This window comes from Podarcis melisellensis (genome assembly GCF_964234715.1).
Source record: "Podarcis melisellensis genome assembly, chromosome: 2".
Lineage (NCBI taxonomy): Eukaryota > Metazoa > Chordata > Lepidosauria > Squamata > Lacertidae > Podarcis > Podarcis melisellensis.
In genome coordinates this window covers 46,154,567-46,180,778 of record NC_138529.1, presented here as the reverse complement: position 1 = coordinate 46,180,778, position 26,212 = coordinate 46,154,567, and the positions used below count along the sequence as shown (strand labels likewise).

General features: G+C 41.5%; 1 pseudogene across 1 annotated transcript; it reads right to left on the bottom strand.

The window, feature by feature from the left end:
• Positions 1-6,892: 6,892 nt before the first annotated feature.
• On the bottom strand, positions 6,893-7,374 carry LOC309364257 (copper transport protein ATOX1 pseudogene; annotated as a pseudogene). Its single transcript has one exon. The product of its transcript is annotated as a copper transport protein ATOX1 pseudogene (transcript).
• Between the last annotated feature and the right edge of the window lie 18,838 nt (positions 7,375-26,212).

The following is a 26,212-nucleotide window of genomic DNA, read 5'->3' as shown; positions in this document are numbered from 1 at the left end:
CCACTGGGTAAGTGGAAGCTGTACGTCGGGCGGATGTTGCATACTATTGCTCCTTTCTGTGTTTGAAAAGGCTCTGAGATCTGAGCACACACAATTTGCAGAAACTAGTTCACCAGCCCCACTAAGCCAACAAAGCATTCATACGCAGAAGGTTCATGACTGGTTATCACCTATGATCATTTTTAAAAAATTATCCCATACATGTCTCCATAGTAGACACTGAGTTCAACGGGACTTTAGATAAGTGCATATAGGATCATGTGAAGACGAAAGCATTTAGTATAACTTTAAAAAGGAAAGGAAAAAGAAATCAGGAGTCTAAACATAGTCAAAAGCAGTGCTTAGCACATTATAAAGTGGTGCTTTTTACAAAGGCATGCAGCCGTCCATCACAGATGCTGCTATATTAGAAAGCCTTTTGAAAGGGGAGCATTTTTCAGTCTGCCACAAATTATGCTTTTAAAAACGCAGGAGGATATGCTTTGCCATTTAACTTAGGGTTACAAAACAATGTGGTAGCTCGTGTAGCATGACTGGATGAAAGCATATTTATTCATTTATTCCCACTGTGGGCATAAACTGGATGAATGCTTACAATAGAAGCTACGATATCCATTAGCACTTTGACCAAACCACCTTAAGTTATATTCTGTCACACTTTCTCAATTTAAAGCTGAAATGTCCCCATATTTTAGCGATGCACAATAAATTTTAAAAAGATAAAATATTTAAGGTAGATCATGTATAATATCAGCTGCTATTCAGCTATGAGGGGAAAAACATTCACATGCTATTCATTTGTGTGGGTCATTATGGGGCATCTGCCTTCCTCTTAAGAGCTGGAAGAAGAAACGGGCATCCTCAAGAGAAAAGGCATGTATAGAGCTGGTCCCAGAGATTCCCTTGTTTTCATCATAGCAGTTCCCACTGCTAAAGAGAAAGGAGCCACTTTTCACATGATATACAGCAGCTTCTGCAGTGAAATCACCAAGCAAAGCTCTGCCCCTTTGTGAATTTCTCTCTTAGATGCTCGAGTCTTTTCCCAACGATAATCCTTTGTATTCAATAGAAATCGCAACAATTTCCTTAATTTCCCAATAACTCTCAGTGTGTGTGTGTTTTTATTTTTATTTTACTGCTACAGCTGTGCCAACAAATATACGAACAGAAATTACACTAGAATGTTTGGCTCCTCCTTAAGAAACACATAATTGTGACTTTATGTAATACACCTCCAGGCTACAGAATACATCTATAGGATTTCTCTCTGTATAGACAAGATGTGCTATCCTCCGTGTTTTAGCAGTTCAGTGAACTAAGCTGATACAAATGAGGCTTGAAATGTTAAATGAAACTAGCATTATCAAAGGTTTTCATATCAAATAATTTTATTTCTGTAGAATTCGATTGAGATTAAGAACTCATGTGATGACTAAAACACCCAGTAGTTAAATCAAATAGTCTAGCAATATATCTGCAGGGGAGCCTGAAAATAAATGAAATATTCTGTATGTCTTAACTGCTTGTAAGCAAGACTTCAGAGTCATGCAATGTAACACAGGCCTGTGTGATTTAGCGCCTACAGTGGGCCTAAACTTCATCTTCCGTAAACTGAAAGGATTCTTCTGTCTATGGAAGACTTTGATCTGGAAGAGGGATTGTGCCAGTGGAAGGGGAAGGGAACTTGACTGCCAGCCATTCAGAAGTGTGGCATTCTGAGGGCTGGAAGGGATGCATGTGGAAATCAGTAAATATGCTTCCTTTTTTTGCCCATGGGAGTGAATTTGGATTCAATCTAGTATGTGTGTGGATGGACGGACGGACGGACGGACAGACAGACAGATGGCATAATGAAATCAAAGTAAATTATGGAGTCTTGAAGGCAGCCACTAAATTTGTCAGCTACTAAATAATGCAAATAATGGACAACCACATTCTCCTTAGCTCTGTTAAAAACTCAGTCAAGCAAAATAAGGTACCACACTTTATCATACTTCATGATATATATTTTACAGAATATTTAGATAGAAGATGGTTTGAAATAATGGGGGGGGGGGGGAGTGTTCACATGCTTCCCAAACTTGCAAAAGGGGAAAGTGTCTCACTCCTAGCTTTTAAAATTGCTCATGTATTTCAGTAGTGCCATAATATATTCTGAAGTGACCAGAGTGACCAATTAAATTGTGCTGAATTCTTTCAGGCCAGCTTTAATGGACATACAGAGGAGATTTTAAGAATACTTTGGGATAAAGTCCAGATGCTTTAATCAAATAAACTACTCAGTTTAAGCATAGGTGGGCCAATTTCTGTATTTCATTTTAAGGTCTTTGCTGCCTGTAATATTTTGGCGGCAATCCAGTCCCCATTTGCTGTTAAAATCAGCTTCTGAACATCTTTTCACAAGCCACACATAATTTGGTAACCACCTAAACCATCACTGAGTTTAAGGATCATATTCTGAGAAACTTCACAGTCATGCCAAGCTCCTATCAGATATATATGATTTATATATTGTTGGCATACAGGCACAATGAATCAGTAATTTCAACATTAGCTATATGTAGAACTTCAATCTATAACAGCCATTGCTGTTATAGATTATACAGTTTTCCGCAGATACTATTTTGAGGCTGGACCAGTGTTCTACCATAAGCTTTCTTCCAAAAGATGGGTTCATATAATGGGGCAGTAACTATTCACAAGCCTACATTTTCCTTCAGGGATCTCTTTCAGGCTGAGTTTCAGCACACACTGAGTAGTATGTGAACAGCATTATGTCAGGACCGTTGATTTCATGACAGCAGTGAGTCATGAAAAACCATCGACCAAATGATGTGTCTTAACCACAAATATATGTATTATAATATTTATTATGGGAAACAAAGTATAACCAGAGTCCCAGCATTACTGAACTCTCTACAGTGTTCAAATCAAACAGGGAATGGAGGGTGCAATGGCTTGTGAGAGAGTTCATTTGTATTCAGCCTATTCTTTTTGGTCCATCTCTCTCAGAGGTTGTTACAGAGGCATTCTCAGTAAGTTCATGCTGTGAGCAGCCCAAGAGTTTTCATTGGTTGCCTTTTCTGTGTTCCCAAACTCTCATCTATACATGTTGGGATCAGAAATACCCCATAGCTCTTAGATCTGCAGGAGAAGTTTGCCTCTTTTATATACAGAACCCCTAGCTATGCAAAAGGTGTAGGATTAGGATGGGCATAGCAGCATATACATGATGAATTGTTAATCCGCCTTCACTCAAATACTAAGAAAACAAACAACACTCACATAGCTCTCAGCTACCTTATTAGAATGAAGTAAAATCTGACTTGTAGATTATTGGCTGCAGGAAGATGTGTGGCAGGACACAAGTCTTACTTACCTAGTCTTAGAGTCAAGAACAATTCTTACTCATTCTTTGAAATCTTTGCAAAGTATATTCCTATTCTCTATAGGAAGGGACTGTACAAGAGAATGGTGCATCAAGCTGGTCTCAGCTAGAGTCCAGAAACACATTAAAGCATCTTTTACAGTGCATACCTGCTGGAGGTAGTTTTATTTTGGATTTGTCTCTTAATTCACTACTAAAACAGTTACTGGATTCCAGCTTAGAAGAAAATGGTGATAATAAGATATTACATATGCTTAGCATTTAATACTGCAGTTCACCCTCACTCCTGCAATTTAGCAGATGCTTTTTACAAAACCATTCACACACAAATAAGCAAAAACCCTAAGAGATGGCATGTGTAAGAATCTCATAGCATATTGCAGGATGATGACTTCTTAACCTGGTCTTTAGACAGATCCCTGAAGAGGTTCAGAAAGAGATCCTTTCTCATTATGTTGTTTCATATCTGAAACTGAGAGTGAATATCAGAACTCTTCCACTCAGATTTTATCTCAAGTGGTTTGCTAGTTTATCTGCCATACACAAATTGCCCTTAAACAAAACCACTTTGGCTGGTGTGTCAAAAAATCTTGTTCAGAATATGCAAGGGACATATAACCCTTTTGATAGAAACATAGGAAGCTACCTTATATACAGGCAGACTGTCAGTCCATCCAGCTCAGTATGGGCTAGGAGCAGCTTTCTAAGGTTTTGAAATGTGGTCTCTTAAACCCCTACCTAGAGTTGCCAGGGATTGAATTTAAGATCTTTTGCATGCTTTCTACCATTAAGCCATTGCCCCTCTCCTTACGGGCACTCATATTACTAGATTTGTTTCTGCTTATTTATTATACCTTGGTGTTGGATCTGCTACAATTTCTAGCGGAAGTGAACAATGTTGATTTAAAGAGATTATTGTTATCCCTCTCTGGGTATTCATAAGGAGTTATGGGGTATTGTCCCTTATGATCTTGGAAGTTGTCTTTATGGAGAGATGTTTTCAGAGCACTGAAGTGAAATAACATCAGTATGTCATAGTTTATATCAACTACATGAGAAGCAGTATAAATTCTTGATCAGTGGAGATAATGCTTAACTGGTGACAGCTAGCAAGCTTAATCCAGACAGGATTGAACAGATGGTGTTGAGGGTATTTGGAATCTAGAAGTGTGGACTGCGTATAAATGGGATTTTCTCTTCTAAAGAGAAAGGAGAGATATTTTAGATGTTCTCCTGGATGTAGCATTTCCTCCCAAATGGTCAGATGGTACCTGTGGCATGGAACATATTTAAATAGCTTTGTTTATTCTAGGAGTGGAGCTTGGCACACATAATCAGTGGTTTGGAAACGAAGGACAAACTATTAAACTGGTGAGATTTGACCCAAAGTGACTGGCATCATCACTCCCTTGACTTTTTGTGTTCTTTTATTGGTTGTTTTTAAAAAGGGGGGAGGAGGAGTGGCAGACAGACAGAGAGAGAGATAGGAGAGAGAGAAGCAACCAGATGTAAAGAACAGAGTCCCTTTCTCTTCAATAGTTGCAAGGAAGAAGCTATTTGGTTCCAGTGGCTTTTTCACACCTGCACTGCAAACTGGATCTGCAAAACCCCCCATTTTATACAGCTATTAAGAATATAGGAGTCCTGCCTCTTTGCATTATTCGCATAATAGCCCACCTACCTGATGAGAATGGCTTTAGATTTGACATGGGGGGGACACACACACACAAGTGCCTTGTGGTTCTTGTTCTTCTACATCATTCTCTATCTTTTCCAAAATGCCAAATTGCAGCAGCATTTCTGTTGCCTATGAGATGCATCAGCTTCCCAGTAAAAGACAGCCTTTCCATCCTCTAGGATGGGTGGGAAGATATAAATTTGTATTTCAGGTGAAAAATAGAGATTTAAAGGAAAGCACAATACACTTGCTCTTTCTGTTCCATCAACATCAGTACTGTTTGAAGTAATCCAGAGGTTTTCAACCTTTTTGGGTCCACAAATCCCTTGACCAACTACATTCTTTCTGCGGCTGCCCTGTGGGGCTCAGGAGCCCAGTTATGTCACCCTTTGCCTGCAGAGCTGACAGCCCCTCACCTATTTTTGAACACTCTCCCTTGTGGAGTGTTCCCTTAGCCTCCTCTCTTCTCCTCTCTCCTTGGGAGTCCTCTGGGCAGCTGCAGCTGCTGCCCCTCGTCTATGAGCTGCCCCCCTGCCCCAAAGAGAGGTGCCTCTTCACACTGCCCCACAGGGCCTGGGAAGCACCCCCTGGCCAGCCCCAGAGGAACCATTCACCTGGGCAGCTTATAGTCACGTCTGCTGCAACGAACAACTGTGCAAGCCTTTGGGAGGCGCAAGAGGGCATAAGAGGAGGGAGGGAAGCAAAGAGGGACAGAGGCCAGTGTTTCCTGTGGCACCCCAACCATCATTCACAGCACCCCAGGGTGCCACGGCACACTGGTTGAAAACCACTGAAGTAATTAATTGAGCTGTAGTCTTAATATACAATGAGATACATTTAGGCTAAATATTCACAATCAAAACATTCATAGCTGCATGGATAGTAGAGCAATAGAATATGCCCAGAGAGGATGTAACCCCCCCCCCCAAACTCACCCTCCTTCCTTGGAGACTTTAAGAAAAAGATATGGCTGACATTTTTTTGAAGATGCCTTCCACATAGAACATCCAGTTGTACAGCAGATGATTTAACAGATGATCCACGGTGCTCTTTAAAATTCTATGGATGTGAGATGAGGAGAGCCATACATAACATAGTTCAGAAAATACCAAGTAAACATTGGACTATTAAAGTACTGCTCTCTTTGATGTGGGAAGAAATCCTAAGCATAACTACCTTTCACCCAGAATAACAAGCTACGTGTAGTTTTCAACCTCCAGCTGAATCACCAGTCTCAACATAAAGTAGCGGTCCTGGTTTCCACTTAATGCAAATGAAGTTGGGGGAAAATGCTAAAGGAACATTTTCCAGGTAGGATATAGCTTTTCTCTGAAATGATCATAGATGCATTAATCATTTTATATAGAACTAGAATCTAGTTAATAGATCATAAACGATGTGGGCAAAATGCAGAGAACTGATATTTTATTTATTCTGAGTGTAGAATAAGGAAAGTAGAGTAAGGAAAAAATGAGCTTATTATACCAACATGGAACCAACACTGGCTGCTTACACAGTTTCAAAAGAAAGGGGGAAACCCTATTCCTGCATCCTAAGAGCAGGATAGTGAGCGATGAACATGAGGAAATGCAGTTACATTTACTTAAAATTGGTTATAGTTGCAGATGAAGATTAAGCACAGGTTTCCTAAAACCTATGGGTTTTCTTGTGGAATTTAAATGAAATTTTAGAGAAGTCATAATGTAGGTTTTCAGAGAGGGAGATCCAGACATAAGGGCAGCAAAGTCAGTGACTGAGATTGCAGTCCTTTCTCTTTTCTTTTCTTTTCTACTTGAATATAGCAGATTCAAGTTTTATTACAAGGCCAAAGAGAAGAAACACTACTGTTGTAGGATAAGACATGAGACATCTGCGGTCAAAATTTCTCATAGTCCTTCCCCCACCAAAGGACTTCTTCTTCCTCCCACCCTTCCCCTCTTCTCCAACATCTGGCAGCGCAACTGTGGTCAAAGGAAGATTGACAGAAGTGTAAGCAGCTGCCTTCTGACAGAAGCCATGTTAAGCGTTGCTTTCCTAAAGCAGAGTAGCCCCACTGGCCAAGTCTTCCTGTGTGGCTATTTGTCTCCAAGGTAGGAGGCATCCTTCCCAGTTTTCTTCAGGGTGTTCAGCAAGGTGTCAACACTGTCCTCTGAGTCTATATTCACCTTGTCGCTGGGCAGGTCAATTTCAAACTGAATACCTCCCAGCTTGTTGAGAACACAGCTAGCGGCATTAGGGCACCCTTCATGGATCATGTCTACAAAGAATTCATGTTTTGGCATGGCTGCTGTGGCTGCTGCTCCTCTTCTTCCTCCAGAGCATGGGTCGGCAAACTAAGGCCCGTGGGCCAGATCAGGCTCAATTGCCTTCCAAATCCGGCCTGCAGACGGTCCGGGAATCGCCACGTGGATCACCAGCAGGTGGATCGCCAGTGTGTGTGTGTTCTTTCCCTCTTCCTCATTCTCCCTCACACAATGGTGATGGTGCCTCCTCCCTCCCTCCTCCTGGCTTCTCCCCACCCTGCCTAGAGGAGGAAGGGGGCTGGGCTTTGTTGGTGCCAGTCCCTCTCCAGAGCCCTTTTGCACTCTGCTCATCATCCCTCCGCCGCTGCCAGCCCCTGCCGCTTGCAAGACACAGGAGCCGTGGTTGGCTGAGCGCCCCTCTCAAGCGGCCGCCATTTAAAGCAGCTCCTCTCTGGAGCCTTTTCACGTGCTGCTCATCGTCACTCTTTTATTTTTTCTTCTTCAAAATATAGTCCTTCCCCCCACAAGATCTGAGGGACAGTGGACCGGCCCTCTGCTGAAAAAGTTTGAGGACCCAGCTCCAAAGCCTTCCTGGCTGCTGCTCAGTAGAATGACGCAGCTCCCTTCACAGCCTCCACAAAAAGAGCCTTCTTGTTTCTTTTTGAATAAAACTCAGGCTCCATGGATGGATAAACTTGGGTCCAGAGGCCAAATTTAGTCCTTCCTGAAAAGCACAGCCAGCAGATCATTAAAACTCTCGGATAAAAACAGGGGAAGATAAAAACTGCTTAAAACCACTTAAAACTTTGATAAGAGTAAGCGAAATTACTTAGTAACTACCTTCGTCGCCATGTTGGGTGGAGCTAACAAATGTGTTAGCATTACAAATAGTCACTGTTCCTATTGCAAGAAAAGAAATTATGAAGCTTGGCAACATCATTAGTGCCAGATTGATTCCTTCTTGTCCTTTGATCCCCACATTCAAAGATAAAGATAAAGGCAATGCTGCATGCCTCAGAGTAACTGCAGAGAGAAAGGCTTTGAAGAAGTAGTTCAGGGTAGACATGTTGAATATGAGACAGACATGGGATAGCTAAGTGGCTGAAGAAAATGCACACCTGGATATAAGGTGCTTTATACAACTTTCCCATTGTGCCACTGTTTTTCAACAAGTCACTTTTTCGTTGTTGTTTTCCTCTGCATGGTGTATAGCTCAGAACATTCCTGATGAATAATCAGAATCCCCATTCCACTGTCCTTTGGGCTCCTCTGGAGAAATTGGCAGCTTCTGAGGCCTGCAGCTCAAGGCTGCAAGGTCCAGTTGCAAGATGGGGACCACCTCTGAGGCTAATTTGCCTCCTCTGCTTGGAGATTTGGTTCAACATTTAATAAAGTGGCCCTATTTTTGTTCCATCTGCCTATATCTCTATTTCAGGTCTTGGTCACAAGTAACTTCATCTAGGTCTGTTCATAATGTGTGGGAAAGGCATGTGTTTGTTTTGAAACTAATGGACAGGAATTAGCCTATCAATAATAGAATAGAATAAAATCCAATTACAGGCCTTCTTATCAGGTTATAATCAGCATGCCACATATTCTAAAAGTTGATGAAAAGAATCATACTTAATTTACTAAATTGCAAAATCTATCCTTGTAAAGAAAATCCTGATTCACTTAAGATAGCAGGAACCAGAATATTATTGTGAATTAGCAATGTGTCCAACACTAGGTTGGTTGAGATATTTGTGCATAGAAAGCCTGTATATTTCAGAGATCCCTTGGTCAGGTGATGTAGCACAATGCGTGTCTGCATGCTCTGCAGACCACAGGAACCATTCATTCACATGTTCGAAAGCAAAGGAAGTATTGGGGAACACCACAGATGGGATTAAACCTTTATAAATTTACAGTTGCATTTTCTTTTTCCAGTATAGCTTAATCTAAGCCATTGGGAACTGCCAGCCATTATTTCCAGAACATCACCCCTTCTTCTTCAAGGCCCTGTCTGGGATTTCATTTCTTAGTAACCCTGTACCTATATAAGGTACCCATTATACCTGTACCTAAATAAGCCCCAGTGAACACAGTGGGTTGTTTGTAAGTAAACATGTTTAGGATTTGTTATGGTATTTATATTTCCCATCAATTGTGTTTTATGAGCTAGATTTGATAAAGGACTGGATAAGATAATATTTCTACTCTATCCCAATCTAGAATCTCTCAACTCATTTGGAATGTAATCAAGACAAAATCACTTAAAACGTTAGGTTTTGCACATAGGCTATATTCAGCCATGGTACCTACTGCATAACTGGGGTTGGTTAAGTTGGCACTAGGCAGGCAGGCTGGGAAAGTATTATCTGATCCAGCCTAAACGTGTTCTTGGTTACAAATGTAGCATTCTCCTATTAGAACATGGGTATCATTTCTTACATATTAAAATTAGCTACTGGTCAGTTGCAAGTGTCAATTCATTTAACCTTTCATATAACTAATGGTGTTGCTAACCTAAAGGAAACATCATCTGAATGGTAAAAATAATAATAATGGTAATTTTTTAATGGCTACGCAAACTGGAAACCTTCCTTGGCTTATATTCTATACATTGTGGTTGCTTTTGTCTACTCAGTTTTGGACAGACCTTTTCTTGAATACAGAATCAGAAGCCTATTCTGGTCTTAGAAGGGTGGCACAGCCACCCAGTCAATGTCTAGTTATGAGCTAGGGCAGTAAGTGTGGCAACTGGCAAGACCTATTTGAGATGAAATATAGGCAAATCAGGTAACAAATGCCAAACTTGATCCCTGGCTCCTGCTTGAAATAACACATGTTTGACCAGAAAGATCACTGAAAACTGACCTTCAATTATAAATGTTAAAACGCATCAATATACCATTTAAGCCTTTTCTCTATGGCCTTTATTTTAAAATAAGAATTCTTTTAAAACAAATTAGCTGTGGCATTTTCTTCATAGTCTTTGTTATACTCAAATATACTTTCCCACACATTAGCATAATTTTGAAATTACTCACTTACTATATTATGAAACTATATTGTCTAATCATTGAGAACAATCTATTTTGCGGCCCATTTATGTGATCTAGAACACACAGAACATATTCTGACTCATAGAGGAGAACAGAAAGGTCCCTTTGGGTTGCTCTCCACACATTTTGAGAACTACTTGCTGGGGGAGGGGGGCATGCCTGAATAGTGATACCATGTGACTGGTATAAGGACTTGTTTGTATATGCTGATGTATGTCTTAGTTATATCCAACCTCACTGATACCACCAATAATATGACATAACTATTGTAGTGGTGAATTCTAGAATGAATAGACATTCTGAAATATAATCAGCATTAACAAAATTAATGTGTTATACCTTAATTTCTATTGATATATATCCTTTTCATCAACATGTTTTGAAACTGAAAACATCCCCAACAGAAAGCAACCACATTCTCTGGGGAAATTGATCTTAAGTGTGGTTAATACACCCGTCTGTTATGATGATACATAATTAGGCATTATCAAAATGGTCAGAAATAAAAGGTTTCAGAACAGTTATGAAACCTCCTAGCAGCATAGGCTTGTTGGTTTTAACAAATCTGGCTTCAACAAATGTTTCACCAAGACCCCAATAGTTCAGTGCCATGTATGTGTTTTCAAAGTAAGCCATGTTAAGTTCTGTGAGAAAAACAAGTGTTATGTAGGATTGTAGCTCATGTCTAGTATTCCATCATTCCTTATTCCAGGATAATCAGACAATATTCTGAATTCTTGAGGTTTATACATAACTTCTTTTGAATTCTATGCTGCTTGTTAAGAGGTAGGTACTGATGGGAAATGGTTATTGCCTTATCCGTGGTTTGCCCTTATCCACCCCCATCGTTCAGCCCGGACACTGAGATCCAGCGCCGAGGGCCTTCTGGCAGTTCCCTCATTGCGAGAAGTGAGGCTACAGGGAACCAGACAGAGGGCCTTCTCGGTAGTGGCGCCCGCCCTGTGGAACGCCCTCCCATCAGATGTCAAAGAGATAAAGAATTGTCTGACATTCAGAAGACATCTTAAGGCAGCCCTTTTTAGGGAAGTTTTTAATATGTAATGCTGTACTGTTTTTAACACTGACTGGGAGCCGCCCAGAGTGGCTGGGGAAACTCAGCCAGATGGGTGGGGTATAAATAATAAATTATTATTATTATTATTATTATTATTATTATTATTATTATTATTATTATTTTATTATTATTATTATTATTATTATTATTATTATTATTATTATTATTTTACTCTTCCCTGCTATGTGTTTATTTTCTGCATTTCTCTTAATCAACAAACTCATTGTTTAACCTTACATATAAGTGTTCACCTTACTTTCAAATTTTTATGTGCATTTATGATCTGATAATGACATGCATGTGGGTGTACCCACCCACCCACCCACCCACCCAGAGTAAGGAGCACTTTTTACTCCTGTGCAGTCAGTGTGAAGGAGATGCATTATTTTGGCTTGCAGGACATGGCTAGATGTTGCCGATCCCTTAAGAAACCTCTAATGATTGTGGGGTAAGCCAGACACAGCATTCATACAGTAAAAATGTAAGAACAGCAATCCTGGGCAAATGAAGTGGGGGGGGGGGAGAACAAAATATTAACAACAGATAAGCATAAAAGGAGGATTGAAAGACCCAAGGGAAGACATTTAAATGCATTAGTCAGCTACATAAAAACAAATAACAAGAAATTATTTAAGTTTATCAGAAGCAAGAAGTCATTAGGTTTCTTTGACTATCAGGAAGTGTAGTGAGCAATTAAAGAAGATGAGAACATTGTGCAGCATTAAGTGACTTCACCACAATGATTGCTGGATGACTGTCTTAGCTCAGAACTAAGAGTCATGGTTCTCATGCTTTCTAGTGCCAGAATGTACTTTCGATTAACTTATGATAAATCTAAATAGAATTGAAGATGAAATAAGACACAATCTGTAGTGAAATTTGGGTTCTAAAACAGATGAAATCAGAGCAAGAAAACAGCAAGAGCAGTTCCTAGCTGCAATATTTTTTTTTTAAAAAAAATGCAATAAAATATGGAACCACTTTTAACAACAGCAGCAGCAGCAACAATTTACTATTTATACCCCGCCCATCTGGCTGGGTTTCCCCAGCCACTCTGTGCAGCTCCCAATCGAATATTAAAAACACATTACAGCATTAAACATTAAAAACTTCCATAAACAGGGCTGCCTTCAGAGGTCTTTTAGAAGTAGGATAGTTGCTTATTTCCTTGACATCTGATGGGAGGGTGTTCCACAGGGCAGGTGCCACTGCCGAGAAGACCCTCTGCCTGGTTCCCTGTAACCTCACTTCTCGCAGTGAGGGAACCACCAGAGGGCCCTCAGCACTGACTCTCAGTGTCTGGGCTGAATGATGGGGCTGGAGACACTACTTCAGGTATACAGGACCAATGCTGTTTAGGACTTTAAAGGTCAGCACCAACACTTTGAATTGTGCTTAGATACATACTGGGAGCCAATATATACGGTCCCAGTGGCCACTCCCATTCACCAGTCTAGCTGCCGCATTCTGTATTAATTGCAGTTTCTGAGTTACCTTCAAAGGCAGCCCCACATAGAGCGCATTGCAGTAGTCCAAGTGGGAGATAACTATAGCATGCACCACTCTGACGAGACAGTCTGCAAGCAGGTAGAGTCTCAGTCTGTGTACCAGATGGAGCAGGTAGACAGCTGCCATGGACACAGAATTGACCTGCACCTCCTTCAGGGCACAGTTGCCCCATTCAGGGCCAGGGAATCCTCCACACCAGCCCACTCTCTGTCCCCAAAGAACAGTACTTCTGCCTTGTCAGGATTCAACCTCAATCTGTTAGCCGCCATCCATCCTCCAACCGCCTCCAGACACTCACACAGGACCTTCACTGCCCTCACTGGTTCTGATTTAAAAGAGAGGTAGAGCTGGGTATCATCCACATATTGATTAACACCTAGCCCAAACCCCCTGATGATCTCTCCCAGTGGCTTCGTGTAGATGTTAAAAAGCATAGGGGAGAGGACAGAACCCTGAGGCACCCCACAAGTGAGAGCCCAGGGGTCTGAACACTCATTCCCCAACACCACTTTCTGGACACAGCCCAGGAGAAAGGAGTGGAACCACTGTGTAACAGTGCCCCAGCTCCCAGCCCCTCTAGATGGTCCAGAAGGATGTTATGGTCAAAGGTATCAAAAGCCGCTGAGAGATCCAGCAGAACTAGGAAACAGCTCTCACCTCTGTCCCTAGCTCGCCGGAGATCATCGACCAGCGCGATCAAGGCAGTTTCAGTCCCATGGTGAGGCCTGAATCCCGATAGGAAGGGATCCAAATGGTCCGCATCCTCCAGGCGTGCTTGGAGTTGTTCAACAACCACCCACTCAATCACCTTGCCCAAGAATGGAAGATTAGAGACTGGCTATAGATCAATCTGATTTACCCTTCTTTTGCTTAATTTAATTGGTACAATAATTGAAGAGACACCAAAACACTGACATATAATCTAAATTTACACTGTTGTATGATATGCCGCATGGCTTTTTGGATCATTGCCTTCTAGAAATGGATGATGTACCACACACCTGCAAACACTAAATAAGGGATTCTCGCCAAATGCCTAATACATACTTGTGTAAACCACAAGAGTTATCTATCGTACATCAAATGAGAAATTCATGTTACTTTCATATGCATTTAGTGCATAATGCCAGTAGAATGTCAAGAGACCATTAATATAAGCCACATTATCATTAATCATAAAACAAAATACAAGGATAATAACCATTTGGGGGAAAAGTGTATACTCCTGCCAGACAGAAATTGCTTTTCACCAGTCACAAAGCACTTAGTTGACCAAGTTACTTAATTGGCATTGCATTCATCATAAGAAAACACTTAATTTGATATGCTTGCTAAGTAATATTTACTGATCCCATGTATTCCGGTGAAAGACATTGTGCTATATATAGGTCATCCCAGCACAAAATGGGCAAATTACATAAGCACAATGTTGGCTTTTGATACCCCATAAGCTTTTGGGGTGTTTAAAGCTAGGGGCATGATTCAGTCCAAGTTAAGACCCTGGTGCCTTTGCTCTGAATGGGAGAGAGTATGCTTAGCTTTCCCATTGAAAAAAATGGATGCTTAACTTCATCTTAACTTTGAATTGTCTGTCAGGTTTGGATACTTGGTACTGTGAAAAGCAAGGGTTACAGTCCTAATGTGTCCATCCATGAGGAGAATGGACTTCTGCCAAAATATTTTTTTAAATTTTTAATTGTACTTAACAGGATTTATACACTGCTTATTCATCAAGACCTCTAAGTGGTTAACAAAAAATTAAAAATGTATGTTGCAAATACCAATAACATTAAATGTTAAAAGCAAGTTGATCTAAACATTTTCAAAATATAAATAAAATCAGCAGGTAAAAACCCCCACAAGGTTGTAAAATGAAATTACATGTTAAAGTACAGGTCAAGTATACATATTTGGGTTGGCTTGACTAAACAGAAATATTTACCAGGTGCAGAAAACAATACAGTGAAGGCAGAGAGTTATAGAGTGTAGGCGCTGCTACAGTGAAAGGCTGATTCCTTGCAACTGCAGAATGAACATTATGTGGCACTTGCAAAAGTTCTGCAGGTTGAATTGATCCAATGGGCACATATAGAGGAAGGTGATACTTTAAGTAAACTGTTCCCAAGCTGTTAAGTGTTTTATATGCTAATAGCAACACCTTGAATTTGGTTCAGTAACAAGTCAGCAAATAGCGCAGGTCTCTGATCGGGGTGTAATATCCTGATAGCATCTCACTCCCGTCAGCAACTGTGCTGGAGCACCCTCTACTAGCTGTCGTTCCTGGACTAAAATCAAGGGAAGTCCCACACTGCAGTTATCTAATCTTGCAGTCACAAATGTCTAGACCAATGTGGTCACGTTATCCCAGTCCAGGAATTTCTGCAGCTGTTGTACCAGCCAAAGCTGACGAAAGGTGCTCCTAACCACCAAGGATACTAGAGCCTCCAGTGACAAAGCGGGATGCAAAAGTACCTCCACACTTGGTACCTGCTCTGGGGAGTACAGCTGCACACAAGACAGAGAACTTGCCATTTTTTTTAACCATTGGGACCATTCACCCTCAGCACCTCTGTCTTGGTGAGGGCTTCTCCTTCCTCTTTTCCCTCATGCAGCCTCCACACAGCCTCCCAATCTGCTGTGGAAGCCTAGTGGACTTCCCAAAGCACATTTGGCCAGCCAAGGTCTGCAGGGGGAAGGAGAGGCAGGATAAATTCCATTGCATAACTCTGGTTGAACAATGTTTCACCAAACATGTGAGTTTCATGTTAAGTTTTTTATTATTATTATTTCTAAAATAAATCTTACATTCCTAAGAAATTTATGGACAAAGTTTTATGGCTGTGTTCAGAATTTGCTTTTTGTGAAAAACAATTTCAGACTCAAGCTTTGATTTTTATGTCAATAGTCACTGAAGTGTTTGTAAAGTGTGCTTGCTTAATTTCAAGTGGCATATATCATCAAAAGGGGAGAATGTGCATCTGCAATCCTATGCATTTTGCAAGGGTAAGTTTAAAAATAATGTGATAACAAAAGAACTGTTGCAAAATGTTTAATTTGAGTTGCTTCAAGATACAAATGTGAAAAGTGGACGTTATTCTAATATAGCCAATTTATGAAAGTCAGGTTGAGATGTGGAATCTATATATCCATTTTAGCAATACCACTGAATTCTAATTATGGATGCAAAGAACGTACATCTCCCTCACCACATTTCAAATATCTTGATTGTTTAATCAGTACTCCTGATTTCTAAGGCGAGGTGGTTGATGACTACCAAAATGTGACACTTTGGACATCATCCAGATGGAATGCCAGTTTTCATTTGAGGTTAAAGAGGTAAAGCTGAACAAGAGAGGGTTTTCCAGTATTCTGAACTAGAGCTGGTTTGATATCAAATGACAAATAAAACCTGGCAGCTTGGTTTGCACATAATATTAAACAGGAACTTTACTGAATTGTCGTTTGTGCAATGAAGTGATTAGCATTCATTCTGATTATAGCTTCATTGTACATTTCCATTATTGACATTTTATGCTTTGGATTCTGTTATTGCCTTCTTCCCTGGTCAAGGTGTGGTGTGTATTATTTTTACACACACACACTCTCTCTATTGTAAAGTGCTGCCATTGTGTAAGATCCCTGGCATTCATAGTACTCTGAATGCAGGCTTCAAGGTTTTTGCTTCCTCAAATGCAACACAGGATGAACAATAGAATCACAGAATTGTAGAGCTGGAAGGGACTCCAAGGGTCATCTAGTCCAACTTCCTAAAATGTAGAAATCGCAACTAAAGCATCCATGACAGATGATGATGATGATAATTTATTTGTACCCCGCTCATCTGGCTGTGTTTTCCCAGCTACTCTGGGCGGCTTCCAACAAAGATTAAAAATACATTAAAACGTCACACAATAAAAATTCCCCTAAACAGGGCTGCCTTCACATGTGTTCTAAATGTCAGGTAGTTGTTTATCTTTTTGACATCTGATGGGGTGGCATTCCACAGGGCAGGCACCACTACTGAGAAGGCCCTCTGCCTGATTCCCTGTAGCTGGCCATCTAAATACCTCCAGGCCACTGAAGCCATTGGTTTAGGACCTACCCTCCAGAGCAGGATAAAACAAGCTTGCTTCATTTTCTATGTGACAGCTCTTTAGATATTTGCAGATGACTACAGTGGTACCTCGGGTTACAAACACTTCAGGTTACAGACTCAGTTAGCCTGGAAGTAGTATCTCAGGTTAAGAACTTTACTTCAGGATGAGAACAGAAATCGCACTGCGGCGGTGCAGCGGCAGCTGGAGGCCCCATTAGCTAAAGTGGTACCTCCAGAACGAATTAAGTTCTAAACCAGAGGTACCCATATGCTACTGGCAAGCCAGGTGTCCCCCATCTTATATTTGTTCAGTTGGTTATTCTTGCCTAAGTGTAGAACCTTACATTTGTTCCTATTGAAATACCTTTTGTTATTTCTGGTACAGTTCTCCCGTCTGAAAATCATTCTCGTCTGCTCTTCCACTTCCATTCTCCCCATCTGACTATGAGATGTGAAAGTGGGTAGAAGGGACCTGTCAGATGCATATTATATCAGTTTACCATACTGAAAAAGGCCAATAGTGCTAAATTGCACAGCTGAGAACTAAAATGTATATGCATGGATGGACCTACAAACAATTGTCCTGATTATGAGAGGCTGGAGTCATGGGAATTGATTTGAAACATTTATGCTACTTTGCTCTCATTATCTGAACAAAAGTGTCTAATACAAGGTAGTTTAGGCAGCAGTGATAATCCAGATGAAGAGTAGTGGGGCTTAATATAGAGGTGGGTCACCACTGCATCTGTCACTCTGCCACTCACACGGGCCAGGGAGGAAGGCAGTAGGAGGCAGGCAGATCACTGCATCATCCTGGAACTGGCACAGGTAGTAGGCCTAATGCTAGCATATGACAGCAGTGGGATTAGCTTGGGATCCAGTGGAATTGTTTGGGAGCTTTCTGTAAGCTGCTGCTACAAGAGATCCCACCAGGGGCACTTCCAGACACCTGCCTCTTTTTTTCCTTAGTCACACACTTCACATAAAAAATCTTCCATAGTTGGTGACATGCCTTTGTCTGCTAAAATTCCAGCCAATAATATTTATGTATTGGAATACTATTCTTGCTCTCTATTATAGGTGGTGATGTCATTTATAGACAATAGCTTCATTTCGTTGGTTTGTTCAAACTTTCTCCCAGTGAGAAGAGTTGTGGCAGCTGATGGAAATAGTGGAGGTGGGTTAGATTCATGTATGACACATGGGAAAGAATATGCCGAAAAGTGCATGGTGCTCGGATTCCAAACAGAAATGACTGACATGTCTATACAGTTGTGTATACACACACACACGCACACACACACACCCTCTATCATCTATCCATCTATCTATCGGGACAAATTTGATGGAATCATTAGCCCTTTTCATGATTTATATAAATAAATAACAATGGGTAGAGGTGCTGAACTGGATCAGGACCATGGTGCAGTGGGAACCCGACCATAGTATGAATTGAGCCTCTCCTCCCAATGCCATTTGTCCCACCCAGGAGGAAAACTTCCATTAGCACCCCAGGACAAACAGCAGGCATGGTATTGGAATTGGATTTCCATGGTTTGGAATTGCATGGTAAGTAGGTTAAAGCCTCCTTCTCCCACATCAGTTCATCCCTCCTGCATCCATTAATTAGCCAATGGCTATTTAAGTGATTCTCCTTCGTGGATCACGCCTTGGCGAAGGGGCTTGAACAACTCAGAGAAGCTATGAGCTATGCCATGCAGGGCCACCCAAGATGGACATATGGAAATATCAACAACCTCAGATATGCAGATGACACGACCTAGATGGCAGAAAGTGAGGAGGAATTAAAGAACCTTTTATTGAGGGTGAAAGAGGAGAGCGCAAAAAATGGTCTGAAGCTCAACATCAAAAAAACAAAGATCATGGCCACTGCTCCCATCACCTCCTGGCAAATAGAAGGGGAAGAAATGGAGGCAGTGAGAGATTTTACTGTCTTGGGTTCCATGATCACTACAGATGGTGATAGCAGTCACAAAATTAAAAGATGCCTGCTTCTTGGGAGAAAAGCAATGACAAACCTAGACAGCATCTTAGAAAGCAGAGACATCACCTTGCCAACAAAGGTCTGTATAGTTAAAGCTATGGTTTTCCCAGTAGTGATGTATGGAAGTGAGAGCTGGACCATAAAGAAGGCTGATTGCCAAAGAATTGATGCTTTTGAATTATGGTGCTGGAGGAGACTCTTGAGAGTCCCATGGACTGCAAGAAGATCAAACCTATCCATTCTTAAGGAAATCAGCCCAGAGTGCTCACTGGAAGGACAGATCGTTAAGCTGAGGCTCCAATACTTTGGCCACCTCATGAGAAGAGAAGACTCCCTGGAAAAGTCCCTGATGTTGGGAAAGATGGAGGGCACAAGGAGAAGGGGATGACAGAGGACGAGATGGTTGGACAGTGTTCTCGAAGCTACCAACATGAGTTTGACCAAACTGCAGGAGGCAGTAGAAGACAGGAGTGCCTGGTGTGCTCTGGTCCATGGGGTCACAAAGAGTTGGACACTACTAAATGACTAAACATTCCCTACGGGACCGCCTCTCCTAGTATGTCCCACAGAGAAATTTACGGTCTGCAAATAAAAACATCCTGAAGATCACAGGCCACAGAGAGGTTAGGCTGGCCTCAACTAGAGCCAGGGCTTTCAAAGCCACGGCTCCAATCTGGTGGAACGCTCTGTCACAAGAGACTCAGGCCCTGCGGGACCTGACATCTTTCTGCAGGGCCTGCAAGACAGAGCTGTTCCACCAGGCCTTTGGTCAGGGTGCAGCCTGACCCCCTCCTCTGGCAATCTGCACAGAATTTTGCTTAATGGTTGCCATCCATTTGATTTTAATTAATTTTATAATGAATGTTTTTAGAATGTTGGATTATTCTGATTGTTGTTAGCCGCCCTGAGCCCAGCTTCGGCTGGGGAGGGCGGGATATAAATAAAATTATTATTTGATTAACACGACCTCTAGTTTAGCCATTCTTCATCCATTCTTCATCAGAGCTTAGATTTTTAGAATCTTCCCCGTGGCTTCTTCCTCTTTCACTGCTCTATAGAGCATTGCAATATATATAATGCAAATAAAACCTATCTTTGTTTTTAATATAGTACTTGAAAAAATTCTTTCAAAAGAAAGCCTGCTTCATTAATTTTTAAAGAATCAGTTAGTAATACTTCATAATTCTGGGTTTCCTAGAGAAGAGCTCCCCCATCTCCCCAAATATGCTATTTATATTATTTAGCATTTCTTATTCTGCAATGCCCTGTGCCACATCATTGTTCCTGGAATGTATGCATGAGATTGGATGGTGATTAATAAATCAGGGCATCATTTTTCCTGGCCTTAATCACATTCTACTACTACCCACATTGTTCATGCATCTAAGCCTATGAGACTATGGCAACAAATGTTTCCATTTATTCTTGAATAAAAGCAACCTTGACACTTTTGTCAGAGCTTCTCATAAAAACACAAAACAAACCCCTGCACTATATACAGAACTGCTGGTAAACAGATCACTGACTGAACAACAGGGAGCTGGAACAGTCAAAATTCTTGACAGTCTAGAAAAGCTACCTGTATAATTTAACATTACACCATGAGCAACACTGGCAGTGAATAACCAGTCCAATGAAGCAGGAGAGGAGAGATTTTAAAAAGCACAAACTAGAGAATTAAATCCCTGCCCTGCTGCCTTTTATATTTATATTTTTTAAATCTTTGATGAGTACACTTAACTAGGCGAAATCTTAGCTTTTTGCATTAGCATGAAAACCAGCAAATATATTACTGGTGATATTTGTTCTTGAATAATAATTCCTCTCCCTTCACCTCATTGGTGTGAACTGATATGGGCCCAGTAGCTGAACTTATTCCCAAACAGAGTGTGTCAAAGAAAGAATGGTCTTTATATATTTAATTTACTTAAACTTCAATCTTATACCTTTAAAGGAACTGTCTGGAGTGGGAAAGAACTTTAAATCCAATTCCAATCAAAACCCAAATAAAATGTTACTGTAATGTTTCTGGTTATTAAGCATAGCATTTGATGAGCCTCCAGAAGGCATTTTTTTAGTTACAGGTACTGAGAACTATACTGCCATTGCTCCCTGAATGGACCATAGTAGCAGGGCCAGCCTAGCCATGAAAGGGGGTGAAGCAGTTGCTTTGAGGGACAGGCACCCCACCCACCCTGCTGTTTCCATCAATGGCAAAGTACCACTGGAAGCCTTTTCTGGTGGCGCAGGCGGCAGAGACAGAAGGGTGCTCACTGCCTCTTTGGCTTCCCAGGTGAGGGAGTCCACCCCTGTACAGTATATAGAAGTAGAATGGCACTGATAAGATACAGGGCTGGAGAAATAAAGATATTAGAATAGTATGCATATGGTGGCCTATCTCCCACTTCATTCTATGTCAGGAGTTTTCCTCCAGGTCTCTCTCTTTGGCACTTTAGAGTTTCCCTCCACATTGCCTTCCTAAGCCATACCCCTCACTATCCTTGTTGTGTACTGTCCTTGAGTGTTTTTGCCTGACTGGAGTGTGCCTTAGAACTCTGATATTTACTCTTGCTTGCCTGGGTGGAGAGAAGTGTGTGAGTTTGTGTAAAAATTAGTCCATAGCACAAAGGTAAAGTCTACTTTTACCTTTGGCTCCACCAAGCACTGACTTCTGAGTGAGTAGTAACACCTGACAACATATTTTTGAACATTAAGCATAGCCTGCAATCACCAGTGTCTCAAGAGAAAAGTATCAAAAGTCCACAGGAAGATCTAATAGCAGCCAACAATGGGCTATAATTTCCTTAATTGTTCTCTAGATGAAGATCATCACTCGTGTTGAAGTATCATGGCATGAAAGCCAAATGGAGACAGGTCTAAATAACTCATACTTTCCCAATGAATTATTGCTTATAGGTTTAGCAAGTGTTCCTAGAAAGAGAGGGAAAGGAATGGAAAACTGGCTGGGGAATCTGTGCCAAGGTATGACTTTTTGAGCAGGGGCTGAACTACTATAGATTCTGTAGAGGTATAATGATCATTCCAGTAGTGATCATTGTACATCTAAGGGCCCAGCTTTTCCCAGCAGGTTTGCTATGATAGTAATGAATCCAGCTCATGGCTGCTGAATGCAACTCCCTGGTCTATCTCTGGTGTCTCACATAGGAAAAGCACCTTCTATGGTGCAAATGCTGGGATACCACTCACAGGCCAATGTGTCTTTAAAGCTACCCCAGACAGATAGATTTAATACAGAAAGAGCCAGTAGTGTCATTCAAAACTGCATCATAGTTGATAGACATTTAATATTATAAATAAATACCACTTTTAAAAATTAAATTTGTATATCACCCTTCATCCAAAGATCTCAGGGTGGTTTAATTATTTAATAACCATGTTCGATGTTTTTAGTTAATCACTCCCTGTATTCCTTGCACAGACTCAGAATTAAATTATATGCTGGGAAACATAGGCCAGCTTGGAAAATACTTTTTTGTGAGTTGGCAAATGTTCAAAATTAACACCAGAAAAGATTTAGCAGTAGGAATCTGTGAAGCCTTTGTGGCATCTGAATATAGACTGCATTTTTAATCAAGACTTATATTGGCTTATATCTTGATCAGGTTCCTAAATTAAATGGGCTTAGATTTTCAAAGGTTTCATGCCAGGCAGAAAAAACCTTGGCAAGAGGTTTTCTCCTAAGACAAGAGGGCCCCATTGATTTATGGTAGAAAAAACAATTCTCAAAGTCATAAAAAGGGAGAATTACATATGCTGCCCCAAGGCTGAAAAAACACTATTAAGAATGGGTAAATAGTAAAATAATACCAATGTGCCTCCCAGTAAAATGAGCCATATCTTCTTCCTAAGGTTGAAAGGCCAAGAGCAGTGAAAAAGACAACTGACTTGGCTGGAGAAGAAGCTTCTTTTTACTTTATTTTTAGGCTGGAAAGGGGGGTGAAAGGAGGAGTGTAAACTAAAGAGGCTTCTTTTAAAAGCTGTTTTTTACTGAGTTCCTTCCTTTTTACTTTGAGAAGCTTTATTCTTTTAAAAGGCTACCTATGATAATGTATGAAATATATTAGCTTAAATATATTGGCTTAAATGTAATTATGCAAAGGATTTAAGAAATGCTAGATTCATAGAGTCATATTGCAATAGGAGACCAGAGGGGCAAATGAGCCTAGCCCCCCTTGCCAGACAGGAGACGCCATCGAACACTTCTGATATATAGTTGTCAGGCATTTGTTTAAAAGACCCTCAAATGAAGGAGATCTTTCAATGATGATTAACTCAAGATCCTTGAAGATAAAAATGTAAGATTAACCATTTGTTTTAGAAGGCAATAGGGCAAGAGGTGAGCTGGTAATTAAGATTCCATGTAAGATATATTATTACTTATATGTCATATATATAGCTCTTTGTCTCCCTTATAAGGATAGAAGGAAATGGGTGTATCTTTTTGTGATTAGTTATAGCAATCAGCCAATAGGAAATCCAACCAGGCTGATTGAACAGAGGCAGCCCCAGGAGGAGCAAAGGGGGCTGGATTAAGGGAATATAAGTGCTGGCCATAATGGCAGGAGGCAGGCCAGAGCTTGGTAACCATATACCACTGTGCCTCTCATTTATTTGTCTGACAAATAAATTATTATTTTAATTTCTCTGTTGCTGCGTTGAATATTTCATTCCAGCTAAGCGTTAACCACAAGCAGGGTGCTACATTTTATGGTGCCTGCGACTCGGATAAGTGGTCTGCTGGAACGCAGCCCCTTCGCCCTATTGGACAGGGTACAAGAGAGAGGATCTCTAAACTGCTTCCCAGCGCGCACTGGTAAATTTTTCCAGGGGGAACGCAGAAGTCTCGTCTGTCTGATACCCTGTCCACTGACGGCGACGGACCGGGGGGGACCAGAGAAATAAACAGGCAACCAGCTAAGGGTAAGTGCACTAAGGGGTTTTGGCCCTCCAATTAATTGGGAGGAAGAGAAGTCCTGATCAAACTTCTGCGTCTCAGTAAAGGGGAACTGAGTACGCTAGGTGGCTGGGTACATCAGATGGTGATCTGGTGTAGGGAAAAGGGAAGATTGGGAGGTAGAGTGTGGTTGAAGTATCTAGTGCATTGCATGTGTGAGAAAGTACAATGTGTAGCTGACCTAAGTGTGGAGTGAGTACTACTTCGTTTCCCAGTAAGGCGTGTGTGTGAGTGACTGAGTGGATACTTCACAGGGCCATACAATGGGAGTTGGGGGTTCAAAGGGGGAAATACACCTCTTGAATGTATGTTAAATAATTTTAAGAAAGCCTTCTCAGGGGCATATGGAGTCAAAATGACGCCAGAGCGCTTGAGAACGTTATGTGAATTAGGGTAGCCAAAACAAAGTACTGGATGGCCATCCCAGGGAACCTTTGATATAAATTTAGTAAGCAAACTTTGGTTTAACATCACCAAAGAAACTGGAGGGTGCCCAGAACAATTTTCATATATAGATTCCTGGCTGAGCACATTAAAAAAAAAAAAAAAAAAAATCCTCCATGGATAAGGGAATGCAAAGTCCAACGATGCAAATTATTGGCTGTAAAAGCCGAAGCTAGGAAAGGAATCTTGCCAAATAAACTTAAACCCATTTTTGAGGGACCAGAGGAAGAGGTGCTTCCACCTCCCCCCTATGCTCCACATCGAAGGGAGCCTAATTCAAACCCTCCACCAGTTGTAACCCCAAGGCAAGAAACTGGAATGAATAATGGGAGTGGAGTCACAGAGCTTGATTCCTTGATAGATTATGATAAATATCTTCAGGAGGCATTGGAGTCCTATAATGAAGCCCAAGCAGAAGTGGTTATTCCACCTGTGAGTCCCAGTAGAACTCCATCTACAGTCTCTTTTAGTGGAACAACTGATTGCCTACCCCAAACCCCTGTACATCCAAGTCCTAGAGAATTATTACAGAAGTTACAGGGAGACCTTAATCGGTCAGCAAGCAATACAGCCAGGCGTATAAAGCTGCTAAAAGAACGCCTTGGGACAAATACCATCCCCTATGATTTGAGGCCCCTAGAGCAAAGTGAAGAAAAAGGTCACGTAGTAGCCCCTCTTAGAAGAGTATTTGATGCACTTGAGGAGCCTGTGCTGGTTAATGGGCAACCTGGACCACGGCCACCTCGAACTTCGACCCTGCAATGTATTCCATTCACAACTACAGATCTGATGAATTGGAAAACACCCCATCTTTCGCAGAAAAACCTCAGGCTATGATGGACTTGGTGACCTCAATAGTAATAGTCCTATTTGGACAGATTGTCGCCAGCTCCTGAATACTCTTTTCACCACTGAAGAAAGGAGAGACATAATTGAAAAGGCACAGATATATTTGCGTGAGCAGGCCAGAGTGGGAAATATTTATAATATTGACCATCATCTCCAGGACAACTTTCCCTTGGAAGATCCTAATTGGGATCCAAACAATGCAAATCACCTGGCCAGGCTTACTACCTACCGCCAGACGCTTGTGCAAGGCATCTGCAGGGCATGCCAGAAGCCCACTAATATGTCTAAAGCAGGGGTGTCAAACTCAAATTCATCGGGGGGCCGCATCAACAGTTTGGTCACCCTCAAAGGGTCGGTTGTATCTGTAGGACTATGTGTCCACTCTTTATTTGTATGGTGCATGTATGGGGACATATTTATACTACTGCTGGCATTATATCACTCCGTTTCTCCTCTCTTCTACAATGGGAATAACCATGGCCTACCTCCTAGGATTGTTGTGAGATCACATTAAGTGTGTGCAGTCGGGTACTGCTGCTGCAAGGCTGAAAACAAGAAACCAGCTCCCTAAAATACAAGCTGGCAATAGCCCATTATGTGGGTCAGAGGCGGCTCTGGTGCAAGTTCAGCTTTTCTGCGGAGCTCAGAGAGGCATTTGCCACCCTAACCCACCACGCTCCGTTGGCCCCAGTGTCTGTTGCGTGTGCCCCCGGGGGGGGGGGATGATTGCCACGAGGCTTCCGGCAGGTGCTTCACCCAGGAGGGAGAGGGCCCAGCCTGCCTCCATCTCTTACGGCCCTGCACCCCAGGGACCAGGCCGGGCTGTGCCAAGCCTGCAAAGGAAAAGCACAGGCTGCTTTAATATCCCCATGTGCTTGCTGACCCATAACACTGTTTCGTGTT